The sequence below is a fragment of the Panthera pardus genome, unplaced genomic scaffold (genome assembly GCF_024362965.1).
Source record: "Panthera pardus isolate Hobbes unplaced genomic scaffold, ASM2436296v1 HiC_scaffold_10, whole genome shotgun sequence".
Lineage (NCBI taxonomy): Eukaryota > Metazoa > Chordata > Mammalia > Carnivora > Felidae > Panthera > Panthera pardus.
Window position 1 is genome coordinate 27,161,508 of NW_026526655.1, and position 21,732 is coordinate 27,183,239.

A 21,732-nucleotide genomic window follows, 5' to 3' on the forward strand; every position below is an offset into this window, starting at 1 on the left:
CACTGGGCATTGTCTGAAAGGAATGGCTCTCATTATCCTCCTTTGATAATTTACATTTTAATTCTAGTTCCAAAACAGCTGGCCTCTGCTTTGAAAAAATGGTACAATAAATCCTCTGGGCACACCTCCTCCTCCTTTCCAACCTTTTCAAAGCATCATGTCTTCCAAAGGACTTCCATTTGAAGCAGAAGCCATTCTCATAGAATTTAAATGGACATTTAAAGATCATCTGGAATTAACAAAATTAACTTAATTAACTTAAAGGAGTCATGAGAAATATTTTCTCCATAATAATTTCGATGGAAGATTTACCACACAAAGAAATAAAATATGTATCGTATATATTAGTGAACAGAACATTTTTATAGTCCTTCTATTGCAAAATAGCTTTTTCAAAAACAATTCTTTCTGGGGTGCCTGGGTGGCGCAGTCGGTTGGGCATCCGACTTCAGCCAGGTCACGATCTCGCGGTCCGTGAGTTCGAGCCCCGCGTCAGGCTCTGGGCTGATGGCTCGGAGCCTGGAGCCTGTTTCCGATTCTGTGTCTCCCTCTCTCTCTGCCCCTCCCCCGTTCATGCTCTGTCTCTCTCTGTCCCAAAAATAAAAAAAATAAAAAAAAAAAAAACGTTGAAAAGAAAAAAAGAAAAAAAAAAAACACAATTCTTTCTTCTTCTTCTTTTTTTAATTCCCACTGGCTATAAGAAGGGCAAACATCTGCCACGTGTGTAGAGTTGCTTCCATCTTTTCCTAAAGCCTTGTCACAGTCTCATCTCTCCATCAGCTCACCGTATTTGCACCACTCATAACCATACCATGACTTGGTTCCTAGTCAAAGCTGGCCCATACACACTTCCTCCTCCATGTACTTGACACAGGAAAATTAGTGATGTGCTGTAAGTGTTCATTTATAGACTGTTTAGTTATCCAAAGCATGTGACCTGGTTGTCTTCCCCTACCCTGTAATAAGTTTCTGGAGAGTAAGGATGCAGTCTTGTTTTTTTCCTCATACGGCTAACATGACTCACCACAGCAGGGGCCTCATAACTGGTTCTTAGTAAGCATTCGCTGAATATAAAGAAGGTGCCCACAATGGATAAAGTGTGAAAGACATCTCATAATGCCAACCTTCTTGGTGACATTCAGCTTTCCCTAATAAAAAATAAATTAAAAAACTTATCTGTACAGCACTTTAATCACTGAAATCTTTGCTGGCCAAATAGCTAGCTAACATGAAAAACTGATTTGTGCAAAAGTGGAAATTAAGGCAATGTCCTTTCAATTCACTATAGAATGTGAAGCAGTCTTAAAGACAATGAAATTCATCTCCTCATTTTGTAGATTAGAAAACTGAGGCCCGGGGACTCAAAAACTTTCTCAAGGTCTCAATAAGAGTGTAGACTGATAATGCTTTCTACATCTTGAACAAAGGTAAAGATTGAGATTTTAGACAAATGGCTTTTTTTTCTTTTTAAGAAGAAAGAGACAGTATTGATTTTTAAAATATTACCACCCAAAAACAGAGCCATCATTTCCTTTTGGGTACAGTACTAAATAAGTTGGGATTCTAAACAACTTTATCTAAAATTGTTCACTCTTTCAAAAATATTTGTTGACCACTCCCTTCACAAAATTTTCTTGGCAGTAGGGATATCTTGTAGTTACTGTACAAACAAGCAAATAAAAATTATATACTAACTATAACATCACATTCTCTAATAATGAAATTAGTGAATTTTTCAAAGAACTACTCTGTGAAAATGTTTATAGCCTACATACAATGACTTAGAGAGAAATCTAAGTGAAATGTAACAGAAAGTCTTTAATTCATCATGATAAAGATACTATGTTGTCTATACCAAACAATAAAATAAGGGTCTGTAAAATATTATTTTCATTTACATTCTCTCCCAAATAAATTCAGTGCAATGCCCATGTCTATTCATGTTGTATATCCCAGTATCAATTCATGGGATGACTTAACATTGACTTAAGATGTTGTGAACTGCTAAGCCTTATGTCCAAAAAGTCTGCACAGTTCCTTAGTTTCCAACTGGCTAATATAACCACTGGGTGACAGACATCTCTCTCCCTCTTTTTTGATGTTTATTTATTTTGAGAGGGTGAGAGGGAGGGAGAGACGGAGATAGAGACAGAGAGAGAGAGAGTGTGTGTGTGTGCATGTGTACGGGAGGGTCAGAGAGAGAGGGAGAAAGAGAATCCCAAGCAGCCTCCTTGCTGTCAGTGCAGAGCTCCATGTAGAACTCATGAACCTTGAGATCATGACCTGAGCTGAAATCAAGAGTTGGATGCTCAGCTGACTGAGCTACCCAGCACTCCTAGACATCTCTTAAATATGATAATTCTGTCACTGCCTTTCTTCTTTGGAAATATAATTGTGGAAGGTAGAGCATTTTGTTCACCATGTTTTGCTCCCTAGAAACAAGAAATCCTTGTCCTAAAAGATAGCTCTAATTTGGCTTCCAGATTCTTATATCTAAAAACAAAACAAAACAAAAGCCTGAGAGATCTTTGGCAGCTATCCTCATTTTTTAAAATTATTTTAACGTTTATTATTTTTTAGGGAGACAGAATGCAAGTGGGGGAGGGGCAGAGAGAGAGGGAGACACAGAATCCAAAGCAGGCTCCAGACTCTGAGCTGTCAGCAGCCCAATGCAGGGCTCAAACCCATGAACCACAAGATCATGACATGAGCCGAAGTCAGATGCTCAACCGACTGAGCTACCCAGGTGCCCCAGCAGCTATCCTCATTTTAAAGATAACAAAAGAAGGGCCAAGGTGGTTGTAGATTTATTTGGAGGGCATTTCCTTTATGAGTCTATGCTAAGACAAGTTGCCCTTTGTAAATCATACACATAAATACAGGTACACATGCGCATGCACACACATTAGGCATCTTGTTCAGAGGAGTATAGGTATTAATAAATGTGGACCTTGGCAATCACACATAATTGTGGAATTATGTAATTAAGAGTGTAGTCTTACAAATAACAAATGAAACAGCAACAATGTAGGCTCACAGAAATAATGCAAATAAAGCTGGAGTTAAGCAAAGTGATTGCCATATGATTCTCCTCTCTGTTCTCCATTTTGTCCTCTCTAACTTCAGATGTGGAAAGAAATTTTTATAGATCTTCAATGACCAGTCAACGTACATAATTGTACGTGTATATATTCATGAACAATTTTAAGTGTTTAAATTTTAAATTTTGTTAATTTAAGTAGTGACAGAATAAAATTCTGTAAATTATATTTTTTATTTTTATTATTTAAAAAAAAAAAAACCGCATGAGCAGAGGAACAGACAGAGAGAGAGAGAGGAAGACACAGAATCTGAAGCAGGCTCCAGACTCTGAGCTGTCAACACAGAGCCCCATGCAGGGCTCGAACCCACAAACCGCGAGATCATGACCTGAGCCAAAGTCGGACACTTAACCACTGAGCCCCCCAGGAGCCCTACTAAATTATATTTTAAGTGCAAAATGAAATTCTCATTAGATTTGGTATAAATTTTTCCAATACTGGGTCAATTTTTCTTCTATTATTAGATATTATAACTAATTGTATAACATAGTTATCCAAAATTTGAAACATTGTTTCAGTGTTAACTACATCCCATGTAGATACATTTACACATTTACCATTTCCTATGTCACTCTCCTTGGGTAGGTCTAAAGATCATTACCAAGTTGCACCTAATTGATAACACTTTTTTTTTTTTTTTTCAGGCTAAGAGCTCTCTTGTCCATTATACCATATCTAGAAGAGTAAAACAAAAACATCTCACTATTAATTTAACTGGATGGTCAAAAATTGTCCAACTATTTAATTCCAATGTATTGACAAGGTCTTACTGAAATCAGAAGGCAACAGTATCATTTCACAAGAAGAGTATGTAAAACAAAACAAAACAAATTAAAACTCATAGTTTCTTATACCATGAGTCCCAGATTTCAATTTGGAGTGAGAAAATCTCACACAGCATTCTGGAGAGAAAGAGAACAATATTTAAATTATCTGAATCCTAATCCCCAGAGTATTTCCATGTTCGTGTACTCATAAAAGAGAGAAAATATTTGAGTTTTAGCAGCTTCCTGCCAGGATCACTTGAATCCTGAGGGTTTAAAACTCATTTGAAAGACATTTGTGACCACAGACACAGTGAAATGTTCAGAAGCAACAAACCATCCCATTTTTTTTAATGTGAGGATAACAGATTTAATAAATGTCCTCTGATATCATATTCACATAAAAGTTACAGTTTATGTGTGAGAAAACTATTTGAGTTGTGTAAATAGGATAACAAGAGCAATGCAATCTGTCCTAATTTAATAGCAAACATGATTGAAATGCCACACCACCTTCACTCCTGGAAAGTAAGAATACTCTGCACACAGACTTTAATTAAAAATGGCTCTCTCATGAAAATGTAGAAAGTAGCCTTATTTTATCTTACCTTGTTCTAAAAAAGGGTTCAAAAGATAAGGACAAAAGAAAATCGTAAGAAAGTAAAGCATAGAAGAGTTAGTATGTGAAATGTATTAACTATAGGTTCAAACGGTTTTGGAAATGGAACACAATTTTATTCTGAAGTTACCAGAGGCTGAGGAAAAAATAATGTAAACACAATCCATGCCCATATGATGAAACTAATCCAGTGGCTTAGGACAAGTTCTATAGTTTCTAATATGTTCTGATATGTTTTAATATGTTCGGTTACATAATTTCAAAGACATTTTGTAGAGCTATGCCAAAACAGGACACTACATGCCAGGAGTTGGTAAGTTACAGTCCACAGATCAAATGGGCCTATCACCTTTATTTGTAAATAAAGTTTTATTGAAACACTTCAATACCCAGTGGTTTACATATTACTTATGGTTGCTTTCTTGTTACAAAACAGAGCTGAGTAATTGGGGACAGAGAGTGTATGTGACCTACGAAGCCTAAACATTTTCTATCTGGCCTTTTACAAAATAGCTTACATATAACCATATGATATTAGTTATAAAGATGTCAAACATTTTAAGAATCCAAATATTTAAAATCAGAACTAAATAACAAAAATAATTTTGTAATTTCTTACAAAAAAAATCTGTTTACTTAAACACACACACATTTCATTGATTTTTCAGTAACTGTTTACTATAGTAATTTGCGAAGTCATGTAGTCCATTTCCAATATAGCCTAGAAATCAGAGGAGTTGTATTGAAATTTGTCCTAAATTCTTTGCTATCTTCCAAAGCCAATTCTTTTTAAAAGTACATATTTTGCACACATGTGACATAACCCCAGTAGAGGCTCATATTACTAACTGCAGTTCTACCTGGCTTCTAACTCTTTGGGCTTCCTCAAATCTATCTTTCAAAAAATGTCAAAGAGCTGACGTTCCTCATTCCATCTCTATCGGTGTCACCTACTTTCATTTGTCGGTATTGATATTTTCTTAACTGTTCATGAAAATGTCTGAAACCAGAGCTCCCAAACAAATCTTTTAGTCTCGTACTCTAAATAGGTTGGTGTCTCTAGGCTATGCCATACGTAGAAATTCTAAACCTGCCATTCTGTTCTCTCAAATTTGTCTTGTTAATCTTAGGGTATCACATGCTTTCTCGCCACTCCCCAGGTCAAAATCCCTCACTAATTTCCAAATGCTTGCCTCCAGTGGCCTTCATGATAAAACCAAAACCTCTACTAAGCCCAGTGTTTAAGGACCTCTACAAACCCAGGACTATCTTCCAATCCCATTGCTCTCTTAACGGAATCCTCTATTGCTGGCACTCTGGTTTACCTTGCTCATTGTCACCTCCCTGCCTTTGCTTTTTACAACTGTCCTACCTGGGCACTTTTCCAAACCCAGCCACTTATACAGCCCCACTCCACATTCTGCTTCCCACACAAAATCTTCAGTTTCTACACATGGTGATATACCTCTCTCTTCTGAACTTGCAAAGCATTTATAGGCCATACTATATCATTTACCTTATTGTGCACTATATTCTTTTTTAGTTTGGTGTCTCACGTCTCTAGTGAATGTCAACTAGGGGACAGCAATATGCTGTATATTTTATATTCCATAGCATAAGCATGGTTGTATATTTAGAAGAAAATTACTGTTTCTTTTTAAAGCCTGATCATCAATCCTTTGAAATAACATGTTCCACTATATTTGATGCTTAGTGATATCTCAATATTAAGAAGCCCACATTTGAATAAAATTCTAAGAATACTATTTGATTTAATATATATCAGAATTATTTCTTGGTTTGTTATTCATACTTTTAATATTTAAGTTGAGTAACCGCAAATCTGGGAAATAGATATATCACTCTATCTAATGGTTCCACATAAAACCAATTAACATTATGATTTAATTAATCCTAAAAACAAAACAAAATGGAGTCAAGAAAAGAAGCTTGAAGAAAAATCAACATTAATTCAATTCTTCCTTATAAAATAAAAATAATAATTTCTCCTACATTATGTGGCATATTGAAATGTCTGGAAAATAACATTACATGAAGGAATAAAAAATAATAATTCTCTTTTCTACTGAGGAATGCCTAGAGAAAACGTTAACAGCCTTGCAGTATGCCAGAGGTAAAATCAATCAAATGTCTGGCAAACTGTGTTTAATGCTAAGCTCAATAGAGCATCACATTAGATCTACAAATATATGAAAAGTATATTAAATATTTTAGTATAATATATGCATGATCATTAATCACACAGGTGATTCAATATCATCAGGAAATTGGATCAGCTCACTTATAAATTCTCAGATTTAAGCTATTGCCTTAATAATATGTGCAAAATATGTGAAGCAAAATATGTGTTGTTCTGTTATTTAATTTATTGAGAAATTTCAGTACAATGTTGGTTGTTGCTTGGCACCTGGACTTGTTTACAATAAAGCTGCTGTGGGGAAATAGCCGAAGAACAAATCCATATTGAAACTAAAATGACTTGGGGGACTTTTCTCATATACATACTTGTACTTTTCTGTTTGGATTTACTTTTTAAAGGTTAGTTTGGGGTGCAAAAAGGCTACAAGAGGTTAAAATTACTTATACACATAATTTTCCAACACCTAAAGAAAATGACACAATTTGGGTTACTATGTTTATTTATTTATTTTTTTAATTTTTAATGTTTATTTATTTTTGAGAGAGTGAGAGAGAGTGCGAGCAGGGGAGGGGCAGAGAGAGGGGGAGACACAGAATCTGAAGCAGGCTCCAGGCTCTGAGCTGTCAGCACAGAGCCCGATGCTGGGCTCGAACTCATGAATTGCCAAATAATTACCTGAACCGAAGTCGGATGCTTAACTGACTGAGCCACCCATCACCTCAAGGGTTACCTATGTTTAAACTGTTATATTAGACCAGGTTAACACATGTCTAATTTTACCCCCACCATTGATTTTTGATTTTCTAAATTATTTCTCTCTTGTGATTTAACACATTAGTGAATAAGATACAGATTTGTCCATAGGGACTTAGATAATATAATTAATCTTTGGAAGCTTTTATGAGGTTCTCAAAAAATTCTGCTTCTACTACCTTAAAAATCAGAAAGCACTGCAAGTCACATAAAAGTCAAACCCCTCATCAAGAGGACCTATGTGGCCTGGCACCTGCCTTCTGCCCCGATTTCCTCTCCAACCCTTTATCGTGTTCGTTAGATTCCAGTGCCATTGGCCTTGTATTTGTTTCTCCAATACGCCAGGCTTCTTCCTGTTTCAAGGCTGTTGTTTATGCTGTCCCCACAGCTTGAAAATTCTTGCCCGCCCACATTCCCATGGCTATTTCTCATTACTTGAGTCTATAAAGGCAGCCTATCCCATCCCAAATAAGCGTTATTATATGCTTTTGTTTCCTCTTTCTTATAGCATTTCTTCATGCTTCAAATGTTCATTCACTTACTTATTTATTAGTTTCTGTCTCCTGTTATTAGACTATAAGCTACATAAAGGCGGGGATTTGTATGCTATGTCCAAATTTCCTACACATTCAGAAAAATTCTGATGTATACTAGGGATCCAATAACCTTTTGTTAAATAAATAATGAATGATTTACGGACGATGACACTAGAAATATACGGCTCACTAGCCTGATATTTAAGTGGAAAAAAGACAGAGAATGAATCCTTCCCAAGGAAGAATACCATTTTAATTTCTTAAAGATCATTTAGATTTTCAGATTATCAAATTCAATAAACCACAACAAAGAAGAGCAAGGAATATCTTAATTTTTTAAAATTTGCCTTTATAAAGTGTAGATTCGTGGTGTGCAGTTAACTTTTCCTGTATTTATGGCTCAAAATAAAAACATCCCAGAGAAAGACAATATGCACAACACAGTCTTTCACAAATGTACATGGAAAATATTTTAAGGAATTCTGTTACATCTACTCACTGATAAAAGTCACTCCGATTCTGACGGGCGATTAAACATGTTCATCTAGATAAACAGGACCTGCTATATAACATTCTCTAACAGAAGGGTAACACTAGAATTCCTTCATTCCCTAGGTAGTGATATCGTTTCAGTTTTCAGTGACTAGGAATATGTTCCTCTTTAAATATTTAAGCATGGCTTCTGCTTAATTTCTTTCCTCCAAGATGCTTTTCATGCCTTTCAAATATTTGTCAACTCAAGACTCTACAACGCCTAAGCAATGTGGGTGCAGGTGAAGCTCTACTGAACACAGTAACCATAGCAACACCTAATTCTTATTTAATTTGCTGTCTCCTTGGAAGAAGCAAAATCCAAGAGGGACGGAGCACTGGAGACAGAGAAACAGGAGGACATACGAGAGTAAGAAAGAGGGAAACAGGCACAGACACAGAGGCCCACAGCCTTTCTAGCTCACTTCCTCCTAGCTAAAAATATTAAAGCTGGGGGAAACACAAAAGGAAAGCTATTTTTGAGAAAATTTCATGTTGCTATAGGTCAGAAAAAAGTTTCAATCTGGCTATTTTTGTTGAATTCCCCTTGTACATACACCCAAGTTTAAACACAGACTCCATCAATCTAGAAGCATCAGTATGGATAGTTCAAGCTCAGAGAAAAGCTCCTTGGCTTTCCAAGTACCTTGAGTCTGGGCACACATCCCCAGAGAGTTTAAACTTCTGTTTTAAGAGATCCAAAGCACAGGAATGGCCCTGGGCAGGAGCCCAGTCAGTGTTTCCTGGATCAGGTTTAGTCTTAACAATTTCTGAAGTGTGGCTGGCATGGAGCTGGTTGGAATGGCCTTAGAATTCCAAGTCCCTCCCTCTTTGGTATCCATGAGAAAGTCACAGTAGGATCACAAAGTTGGGCAGGTATGATTGTCACTTCACCTAAACCCCTCAGCTCAGAAAACGACAATATAATCAGAATTGGAAACAGAAAGTCAGAGTGGAATGGTTCTTCACTGGCACCCTTAACAAGCTCTGAGTTGAAGCCATAATGATGGTTTTAGGCCTGGCTCTGCTCCTCAGGACCTTGGGTAAGTCACTTAACAGCTCTGTGTACCGGTTTATTCACATGTATGTCAAAGGTTCACATCATTTTCTCTCGGCAGTCCCTCTTCCCCTTCAAACATCATCTAGTTCATGTATAATTAGCAAGCCTTAAGAACTAATGTCCTTTCTGCAATGGGGCAGAGGCATAAAACTAAAGAATACATTAATGTCATCTTATGTTTCCAGGTACGTAAGCACATAATCCTTCGAAGCTACTAATTAATAGGGTTATGAAGAGCTACTCTGTTATTTACAGTACAAATAAATTAGAAGCAAAAGGAAAATATTTTATTTTTAAAAAATATTTATTTATTTTTGAGAGAGAAAGAGAAAGAGAGAGTGGGAGAGAGACAGAATCCCAAGCAGGCTCCCCACTGTTGACACAGAGCCTGACGTGGGGCTCAATCTCACAAACCATGAGAGCATGACCTGAGCCAAAATCAAGAGCTAGATGTTTAACTGGCTATGCCACCCAGGCACCCCAGGAAAATATTTTATTAAAAACCAAAAATCAGTTAACTCATTTTCTTTTTTTTTAATTAAAAAAAATTTTTTTAACATTTATTCATTTTTGAGACACAGAGAGAGACAGAGCATAAATGGGGAAGGGACAGAGAGAGAGACACAGAACCCGAAGCAGGCTCCAGGCTCTGAGACGTCAGCACAGAGCCCAACGTGGGGTTCAAACTCATGGACCACAAGATCATGACCTGAGCTGAAGTCAGACACTTAACCAACTGAGCTACCCAGGCACCCCTCAGTTTACACATTTTCAATATCAGCTTTTTAATGAACATTTGGATTCTTATCACATACCCCCATGTAGTTTTTAAGAAGGGGCTGATATAGGGCTGTGACATTATCCAGAGTTGTGCAGTTTTCATAAGTTCTAATTTTGATAGTGACCACCCTCATATAATGTAGTCCTATTTAAAACAAAAGGAACAAAAATCATGGAACTGGTGACTGAGTCTGAAATAGAGAACTTAAAAAAAAACAAAAACCCACAAAATCTCAATTTCACCAAAGGCCACTCAGTAGTCTATAATAATTTCCATCACGTAATCTATGAATGAGGCAAGCTTTAGATTGAGACACAATGGCTAAAGTCCATTTAAATAATGCTAGACCATACTCACTTTATTGTTTTAGAAGAGATTTGGCTTTCAGTAGGATGCTTAGTGTTTTAATGCTTTCTTGGCAGTAAAATTTCTAAAGTTCCATCAACTCAAGCTTCTCCTGTTGCAATGAAGATAAATTGCATTTTGCATGCAAAAGCAGTGCCACCTGAACTTCTTAAAAGATAAACTTAAGTGGCCAATATTTCATTTTAGGACATTTTGACTTGATCAAAACAGATATTTTTATTTGAGCACAATATTTAGCCTTATCATTTGATTTCAATAATGGACAATGGAATCTGGACTATTATCTCTAAACAGAAAAGTATACAAATAGGTTGAAATTAATACAATTTAATTTCATTAATGAACACCCATATCATTGTTTTGCCTCTAAAAATGTATTTAATACCAAAAGTTCTCACGTGGAACATCATAGTAAAATTTTAATTTTCTCTAAATCAACTGATTGTGAAATAATTTATTTCAACTACAAAAAATGGCATAGTTATAATAGGCTGTCTTAGATTATCTCACACACACACATACACACACAACACCATGCAAGCCCTTTGTGAAACAGAAGGAAAACAAATTTCATGTGTTCATAACTTGTTACATGTACTATGACTCCATATTATTGTTCCCTGAAGAAAGAAATTGTATGCTACAGATTGCAAATTTTTGTTCAACAATAAATGATAAGTATGTGCAGTAAATTAATGAGAGCTTTTCCTAGCTATACAGTACTCACTAACAAAAAGAGAATGCATAACTGAACGCTTAAACTTTTTTGCTTGTTTTTAAAAAGGGCCAAAGGAATATGGTATCTCATACAAACATCAACAAAAAGTGAGCAGCATATTGTTTAAAATATTGTTCTGCCAAAAGCATTTATACGCTTAAGGAAAGACTAAATTACAATTTTGAAAGACACAATGCCCAAATAATGAAATTTCAAAGCTGAGCATTACTTAATTGCTTTCATGTCAATGCAACTGATGTTGTATCATTCTTTCTAGCCAATAAAATTAAGAACACTTTTTCATATCAATTCATTATAGAATTTCACTGCTGTCCATTAACAATACAACACAGTACTGTTAAAATTGTTACAATAAAACATAGCCAACTATAAAGCCATTAACACTTAAAGTAATGTGAAAGGCTGATATTGGCATGATTAGCGGACCTCAAATTAATAGAATTTGTGTATTTACTTGTGAGTTTGCTTTATATGTAATAGACCTGGACAATTAAGTGATGAAATATCCTCATGGATATTCAGGCACTCTGCTTTATGATCATTTTGAAATGGACTCAAGATGGCTAATGATGATGTTGTTCAGAGTAATTTAATCAGAAATATTTTATATGAAACTGAATTAATTTGGTTCAGCATTTTCAGAATAGTCATTGACTAGCTAGTACTCAAAGTATTAGGTGTATATCTGTGGAGTTAGTTAAGCAGCATAAAATGAAGATAATGGATTGACTTTACTAGTCGATTTAATTTGTAAAAATAGCTGAACCATTTTACTTGGCTTCAGGTGAACAAAATGACAAAAATAGCAGTTGGTTAACCAAATTTTTCATTTTGAAAACAGTTAGTCATTTAGATGTACCATTACCTGCAGATTTTTTAAAGAATTAATTTAAAGAAGGCTGGTGAGGACACAGTTGGGATGAGCATTTATGTTTAAGATAAGAGAACCTGGGGAAACTTGGTTCCAATCATGGGAAGAAACAAGGTAGTAACTTTTCTTCCAGATTCACAAAGGCCTTCTAGAGGAAGGGAACATGAGCAAATGCTGGTATACAAGGAAAAGATGATTCAAGGCTAGGAAATAAAAGGTAGGATCAAAGAAAGAGCCAAGATAGGGATGGAATGCTAAGGAGGAGGAGAATGTAGCACAAAAACTGCATGTTAAATGAGAAATATAGGTGTAATGGAAAATAAATTTTAATAAAAATAGTATTGGCACCTTTCTAATGATCAATGATTTTTGCACAAATTGAAAGGAAGGAGCAAAGAAAAGAAAGAAGGGCAAAGTCAAGCTGTGTGATCTTCTAAGTGAAATTATTTTCTCTTTTTTTTTTTAATTTTTTTTTAACATTTATTTATTTTTGAGACAGGGAGAGATAGCATGAACAGGGGAGGGTCAGAGAGAGATGGAGACACAGAATCTGAAGCAGGCTCCAGGCTCTGAGCTGTCAGCACAGAGCCCGACGCGGGGCTCGAACTCACGGACCGTGAGATCATGACCTGAGCGAAGTCGGACGCTTAACCGACTGAGCCACCCAGGTGCCCCAGAAATTGTTTTCTGTAAAGGATTGTTAACATAACAAAAAAGCAAAATTAAAAAAAAAAAGATTTTTGCCACTTCTGGTGTGTTTTAATGGAAGTAAATTGTTTTCAACTTTCCCCAAAGCCACAGTACAAGTTAACCAACTGTAAGAGGAAATCCTGGGCTCTTTAGTCTGTCTAAATTCTCACAGAATTTCCCTCAAATGTATAAGTAAAAATATCACAGTTAAAATACTATCACTCAAAGGAAAGCTTGTTTCTCTTGAACAGGAAAGATAAAGTTCAAAGATTAGATTCAAAGCGTTTTGCATAAAACGTCAACTAATCGTGCTCACATTCTTTTAAAATTTTGATTCACTACAGAATCACTTCCAATAAGCATCCTTTATAAATTTTATAAGGAAACACCTATGGCCTTAGTTCAAAGTAATGAAAGGGAGGATTATGAACAAAATATTATGAGGAGGTAGAAAAAAAGGACTTCTTCCTTCCCCACCCACTTAGACACAGGCTCTTCTCCATCCTGAATGGACAACTATTAACAACTGAGAATTTGCTTTCATTCCTCATCTCCTCTACTCCCACCCACCCACCCAAACTTTCCCATAGACGCTTTCCCTTGATTTTGGTCCTCTGTCTACCACTTCTGACTTCATAGTTCTTTAACCGCTTTTGAGGCCTGGAATCAATTCCTGGGACAGATAATTCCTTGAGAATATCCAAAAAACTCTGAATTTGAATTTTCATGTGCTGTACAGTATTTAATGACATGACTTTCTACAGCTGACTGATGGAAGTATTTGAGGGGCTATTACTATTTCCATTATGTAGGTATGTATATGTACACACACACACACACACACACACACAGTTATGTTTTGTCATTCTCCAATTCAAAAAATATATATGGAATAAAGAAGGTACTACATTAAGGCATTTATATAAGTGATGCATAATAGCTTGTCTTTGAGATGCTGGGACATTGCAGTCCCTTGCACTCTGTCATATCTGTAATACAACAGCTACTCATTTGAATGTCACCTCTTATAAAAGAAACAAATCCTTCCAACTTTATTTGTAAGTTTCTTTCCTCTTATTTATTTCTATTTATATTTTTATATGAAATTTACTGTCAAATTGGTTTCCATACAACACCCAGTGCTCATCCCAACAGGTGCCCTTCTCAATGCCTATCACCCACTTCCCCCCCACCCCACCCCCCACCAACCCTCAGTTTATTTGTAAGTTTCTTAAAGCCAAGGACTATGTCTTCCTTTTTTTTGGTATCTCATTACATAGCCTCCCGTATGATACTTTGCATCTCGTAGAAACTTAATAGATGTGTAATAAGTAAATAGGAATAAATGTTCTCCTAAAAGTTAATTTGTACTGAAAGCAATACTATGAGAGAATAGTAGTAATAGTAATAGAGAAGTCTAACATTCAGATGTGAGATTAAAATGGTGTGAAGGGAGAAGAGAATTGGTGAAATGATCAAAATACTGCCGCCTCTATAAGAGGCGTACACTGAATAGATCAAGACGATGATGATAATAAAAGCATTGAGAGAATTAAAGTAGCAAAAAGAACTGATATATCTGAAAGAATCAGATGTGACTTGCAGACCTTAACAGCATCTTTAACTCATGTATCAAGAGACAAAAGAGCTTATGACAGCTTCAGAATGTTATCTTCAGGTTCACGCATCTAGTTATGACTTACTTAATGACTACTTTTAGCATTAGGAAATACAGTATTGACCTAGGGGTGCTGTTGTCATCTACTATAACTCTTATTTCAGATTCTTATCTTAATTTGTCACAAAGAAATTCAGCATTGAAAAGACTTCATGAATCAGAATAATCAACTTGAAAATTGAACTCGCCCAATTGGTTTCATACGGTCTGCCTCCTATGGATATTGATGAATAATTCAGGAACGTACATACTGTCATGTATACATCTAATCAAACATAATAACTATTTAATTTTCAACTCCAATAATGCAGCTATAGTTCTCAAACAGCATAGCGGTCCAGTCTATTATCCAGTTGCTAGTAAAATTCAACACAAAATATGTGTGTCATAAGAAAACATGCAAAAAATACAGTAACAAATATTTTTCTTCCTTTTCCCTTCCAATGTTTAGAAAATTTGCAAATTGATTTAAGCCAAAAGCGGTAAAGGAATGAAATAGTTCCTTCAGGCTCAGATTCTGTGCCAAGTTTCATTTCTGGCTGCATATTTTCGTCCAAGTTCAAGATCTCTGAAATACTTAAAAGAGAAAACATCTCTTTAACCTCAGCAAAGCAAAATCAGTAGAGGCTGCTATGGGAAGAGGAGGGCTTCTGCCTAGAGATGGGTGTGCTCCAGTGTTTGGTTTCCACTGAGAGGATGTCTGCTCTCTCAATGAATCTGAAGTAGCTACTACGATGAGGTAATGGCTGTTTCACTGGGTCATGCTCTCTCAGCACATTCTTTCTCTTTCTCCTCCCTGAGAAGGTGCTGTAAACAGGTCATCCTGAGGGAGAGTTGCTGCAGAGAATGAACAATTCCTACACTCAAAATTCCTGAGAGAACTATCTCTGCTTTTGGTAGTCTAGACACAACTAGAAGCTGAAAGCAGCCCTGACAACCAGAAAGAAACAGGTTACTTGACAAGAAAGAGGGGGGAAAATAGGAGAGAAACGAAATGAAAACTAAGGTAATGGGGCACCTGGGTGGCTCAGTTGGTTAAGTGTCCGACTTCAGCTCAGGTCATGATCTTGCAGTTTGTGAGTTCAAGCCCCATGTCAGTCTCTGTGCTGACAGCTTGCTCAGAGCCTGGAGGCTGCTCCGGATTCTGTCTCCCTTTCTCTCTGCCCCTCCCCCGTTCACACTCCGTCTCTGTCTCTCTCAAAAATAAATAAACATTCAAAAAAATTTAAAAAAAGAAATTAAGGTAATCAAAACAATGCTTAAAGGAAGATCAATTTTTAAATTACTAAGATCTCCAGATGCATATTAGACAATTTTCTACTTATGTGTAAAATTTTTAAAAACTTTTGTAAATTAAATAATATGACAGCAAACTGTGAAATGCTACAAATTAAAATCAAACAAATCATGAACAGATAAACAGCCTGTGCCAACAATCTTAAAGGCACCATAGCTCTGATAATATACAAATCATACATACAGATATAAACCTATGATAATCAAATAAAATCACCAGAAAATCAATGTTAAAACACACACACACACACACACACACACACACACAAATAAATATTCTTTATTGAAAGAAAAAATGCAATTTACCTTTTCTTGGAGGACGATGCTTTGTGCATGAAGGGGAGAGGGTTGACTGAAACACCTAGGATGTACAAATTCATAAAGATTTCTACCTAAACCTATTAAACATGCCCAGTTAAATGGGTGTTCTGTGTCACATTCAGGTGAAAGGCTGTAATCTTCCTCTTGGGCACTCTAAAGGGGTTTTATTTGTTTAATCTATTTCCATTGCCAAATATATATATATATATATTTGCCCACAGTGAAATGACAGAGTGACAAAGCTATGCTTTACACTGGGCTGGTACCTGAAGTTCAAGCATGGGACATTTTGCATAATGTGGCTCACATAAAAGGCTTTGTTCTCCATCGCCTCACTGCGGCTGCAAACCTCAATTTCAGTTTGCAGTCATTTCCTCTCCCGGACCAACCATTTCTAAATAAATTACACCTTTAATATCTGAGTTAGTTCCTGCCAACATCCATTAATCCTTCTGCCTCACATTCAAAATTATATATCACCTGAGAATATTTTTTTTGTTTTGCACTACAGATTTCATTCACACCATAAGCCCCAAACCCTCAAAGATAAATTTTAAAAGATTTGTCTTTTAAGCAGTTACTCTCTTCTGTATATATTCTGTATATAGTGTATTACATATGTGTAAGCGTGTGTGTGATGTGCACAAGTGCACGCATCGTGAGTATGTATGTGTATGCATTGAAACAAAAACCCTTCACATTGTGTCAGTTTTAAAGGTCTGTATCCTGGAATCATTGTGCTAAGGGCTTACAGCAGATGGCACACAGTAATTGTGATAAATGGGCTTGCTGCTAATGAAAGCTTTTTATTTTCTGACAAAAATCCTTAAGCCCTGACGCCAAGCAATATAATATCAATTCCAGTTTTCCAAAGATGCTTTTTTTCTGACCCCATCTGCTTTACTCTCCCCTCCCCTCCCCTCCCCTCCACACACCCAAACACAACACCTCCCCACTCCTTTCATACACTCCTTTAAATTTCCACCCTTAAACAAAAGACTACACTGGGGAAGGAGGGCAATTGGCAATGCGGGTCCCCAGAAGCCTTTAAAAATAAAAAGAATAGATGGACTGTAGGTGCAGCTTTCTCACCCCTATCGTTTGAAACAGAAATATTGTGTAAACGCTCAGGCTCATCCAGACATTTTTTTTTTCGTGTCCCGCCCTTCAACACGATCATAGATTTCTCATTTGCCTAAAATTATTCTTATCAATTTTTTCTTCCAGCTGTTTTTGGAAGAATTACAAGGAAAATGATTTCAAATTGACAAGGCTTCTCTAACTCACTCATTCGTCAGTATGCAGTTCTCTGCAGCTAGATGGACAAAAAAATTCTCTACCTCGAATTCTCCACACACACCCCCCCCCCCACCTCCATTACCTTTGTATAACCCACTCCTCGTCTTTCTACAGCTCAGGTAATATTAGCTCTCAATATGGATATCCTAACCCGACGTAAGTTCCCCGGGTTTCAAAGTGGTACCTGACAAGGTCACACACTCTACAAATCTAGAGCCCAGGCGCAGCGCCCATTCCCGTGCTCAGTGGTGACACCTGGAGAGGCCGGGCCTGAAGCTTCCGCCAGGTGGGAGACGGGATAGCCAACCAACCTGTGCCGGCTTCCAAGGCAGAGAGGACAAGACAGCCCAGCCCCTTCTCCAGTCCCACCCGTTTCCGAGCTGAGGCTCCCTCTAGCAGAAAGCTGGGCGGAGGAAGGAAGGGCACCGAATACAGAACCAGAGGTGGCGACAGCTCTCTTACCTGGACGCTGAATCTGGATGCACCCGCCCTGGCTGCTGCCTGCGCTCACGGACCTGAGGACTAAAGGCCCTCCGGACAAGGAGAAAAAGGGGAGACGGGGCAGGGGAAGGAGAGGAGGGAGAAGAGAAAGAAACGGAAGGAAAGAAAAGGACGCGAGGAGGGAGGAGGAGGAGGAGGTGGAGGAGGAGGAGGAGGAGGTGGAGGAGAAGGAGGAGGAGGAGGAGGATGCTGCCCCGCGGCCGCCAAGAGCCCGCGCAGCCCGAGCGCCCGGCCCAGTCTGAGCGCCGCCCTGGCCCGGGCTCCCCTAGCGGCCGCCCCGCCCTGGCCCCGCCTCCCCGCGCCGGCCCCGCCTCCCCGCGCCCGGCGCCCCGCCCCGGCCCCTCCTCACCATGCGGCGGCCGCTCGGCCGGGGGGCTGTGCCCCCGCCGCAGTGTCCGGGAACGGGGAGCGCGGCAGTCCCGCCTCCTGCTGCAGCCAGCCCGCCGCCCGATGGGGACCGCGGGAGTGGCAGCCACCCAGAGCCTGCCGAGCCCCGGCCACACCGGGCTCCAGAGAATTCCCGCTCCGCCGCCAAAGGGAGACCAGCGCCCTCGGAACAGAGGCACCCAGCGGACCTTCTCTGCTCCTGGGGGGGGGAGATGGGGGAGTCTCTATAAATGCCTTCCTTTCCTTCCTCTGTCACTGTGAGGCGTGGGTTCCCGTTACCCCTCCACGGAGAAGGCCCATTGCACTTGCCTCCACAAACCTGACAACAGTTGCATTCGGAAAGGACAGAAAAATTGGGGGGAGCATGAGGACAGAGACCAACTTTTGTCAACGCTAAGGGAGCAATGGCTGTCATCAATCAGATTCAGACATTCATTTATTCATTCAACAAATGTTTACTAAAACCTACTCTGTCAGGCACTGTTGTAGGCACTGTGGAAACAGCATTGAATAAAACAAGATTGCCTTGCCTCCCTCCCCCGCACTTTGGCTTCATGGATTTTATTTACATGCTACTTAGCTAGATGTATGATCCAGAGTCCCTTCACTTAATCTAAATCTCAGTGTATGAATGAGGATTAAAAATATTAGCCATACCCCTCTGCCATGTTTAATATGAGGATACAATTAGATCATGAATAAGAAGAGTCTGTGAAGAATATGAAGACAAATATAAGAATAATGAATTAGCACAGAAAATGTTGACTTTGAAATGTCGCCATTAAAAATACCACCTCAAATACTTTTGAAAGTGATATGACCAACTGAGACAACAGATGATTCTTTACCATGGAATCTTTCTAATCAGAGAACAGCACTTTATTGTAAGTAAGAGAGGTAAGATGCAACTCAGAATTGCTTCAAGCATCTATATCAAGTTGTAACAAGGTGTTTTTAAGGTCAGCCAAGATAGAGAGGTGTGGCTTGCACAGTTTCAACAGTGCTGATGAAATAGCACCCATAATTTGGTTGTGTCATTTCAATTATCCATAGAATCATAGACCATAGAACATTAGAGTTGATTTTCTCGGCATTTGGTCCAATTCTCTTAATTTTCATGTGGAAGAGAGAAAGCTAATGATGAGAGGCTATGAAGATTAAAAACTGTAACAGAGCAAAATCTGAAAGCCCGGCTTCTGAAGTCACACCCCATGCTCCGTGTGTTGCTTCCCTCCGCCCAGCTACACCCCATGTCTCTGTGACGCTTGCAATGAGGTTGAAAGTATGAGGGCACACCCAAGTAGCAGGGAAGTTGGAGGAGTTAGGACTTTTCCTCAGAACATGGCCTGCGTGAGAAGAAGGACATCTTAGGAGACTGTGAAATGATATGAGGGATGGAAGGAAAAGTAAGAATCCTGCTACAGCGGTAGCTGCTGACAATTATGACCTAGCACACAGTTGCGGATGCTCACTGAGACTATCTCTTCAGTCCCACATAGTCCAATTATTGAGTGTTTCTCAGTTCCTGTTAATTCCGTGCTATTTGATATAAGAACCACATTCCAAAAGGAAGGTGCTCCTTCTGTCTTCCCTCACTCCGGGCAGAATTCCCATGAGTCTGCATCAACTCTGAGCCTCAAGTAGACAGATGCGGGGGTGCCTGGGTGACTCAGTCCATTAAGCATCTGACTCTTGGTTTCACTCAGGTCATGATCTCAGGCTCTGGGATGGAGCCCCGAGTGCTGGGATGTCAGCATGGAGCCTGCTTGGGATTCTCTCTCTCCCTCTCTCTGCCCCTCCCCAGCTCATGCACACACACTCTCTCTCAAAATGAATAAATAAACTTAAAAAAATGAATAAAGTGGACAACCACAACTTCGGGCCTTGAATACAATCCTGCCCATCCTCATTGTCTGCAAACAAAAACACAGTTACAGTTTTACAATTAGTCTTGAAGTCAAGCATTGCAAGTCAACCTGAGTGGCTCAGTCGGTTGAGCGTCCAACTTCAGCTCAGGTCTTGATCTCACGTTTCCTGAATTCAAGCCCCACATCAAGCTCACTCCTGTTAGTGCAGAGCCCAATTCAGATATTCTGCTCCCCCCCTCAGCCCCCTCCCTGCTTGTGCTCTCTCTCTTTCAGAAATAAATAAATCTTAAAAAAGTACTGTTCTAGCTTTACAATTAGCCTTGAAATCAAGTATTGCAAGTTGTACAATGTTATTATTCTTTCAAAATTTTCAAAATTCTTTTGAATCATCTAGTTTTTTGCATTTCTATATAAATTTTAATGCCAAAAAGTCAATTTCTATAAAAACAGTGCTGTTTTAGCATATAAAAAGAATTATTCACCATGATCAAGTGTGATTCATTCCCGGGATGCAGGGCTGGTTCAACATTTGCAAATCAATCAATGTGATACATCACATTAATAAAAGAAAAGATAAGAACCATATGATCCTGTCAATCAATGCAGAAAAGGCCTTTGACAAAATTCAGCATCCTTTCTTAATAAAAACCCTCAAGAAAGTCGGGACAGAAGGAACATACTTAAACATCATAAAAGCCATTTATGAAAGCCCACAGCTAATATCATCCTCAATGGGGAAAAACTGAGAGCTTTCTCCCTGAGATCAGGAACACGACAGGGATGCCCACTCTCACCACTGTTGTTTAACATAGTGTTGGAAGTTCTAGCATCAGCAATCAGACAACAAAAGGAAATCAAAGGCATCAAAATTGGCAAAGATGAAGTCAAGCTTTCACTTTTTGCAGATGACATGACACTATACATGGAAAATCCGATAGACTCCACCAAAACTCTGCTAGAACTGATACATGAATTCAGCAAAGTTGCAGGATACAAAATCAATGTACAGAAGTCAGTTGCATTCTTATACACTCATAATGAAGCAACAGAAAGACAAATAAAGAAACTGATGCCATTCACAATTGCACCAAGAAGCATAAAATACCTAGCAATAAACCTAACCAAAGATGTAAAAGATCTGTATGCTGACAACTATAGAAAGCTTATGAAGGAAATTGAAGAAGATATAAAGAAATGGAAAGACATTCCGTGCTCATGGATTGGAAGAATAAATATTGTTAAAATGTCAATACTACCCAAAGCTATCTACGCATTCAATGCAATCCCAATCAAAATTGCACCAGCATTCTTCTCGAAACCAGAACAAGCAATCCTAAAATTCATATGGAACCACAAAAGGCCCCGAATAGCCAAAGTAATTTTGAAGAAGAAGACCAAAGCAGGAGGCAT

At 38.3% G+C, this 21,732-nt stretch overlaps 1 protein-coding gene across 4 annotated transcripts in view; it reads right to left on the bottom strand.

Moving 5' to 3' along the window:
• MAP2 (microtubule associated protein 2) overlaps positions 1-18,256 on the bottom strand; it is a 281,261-nt gene extending 263,005 nt beyond the window's left edge. For all 4 annotated transcript variants that reach the window (XM_019446158.2, XM_019446150.2, XM_019446161.2 and 1 more), the window contains exon 1: positions 18,029-18,256. The gene's annotated coding sequence lies outside the window, so the exon portion shown is untranslated. The remainder of the gene's footprint in view (positions 1-18,028) is intronic.
• Positions 18,257-21,732: the final 3,476 nt, after the last annotated feature.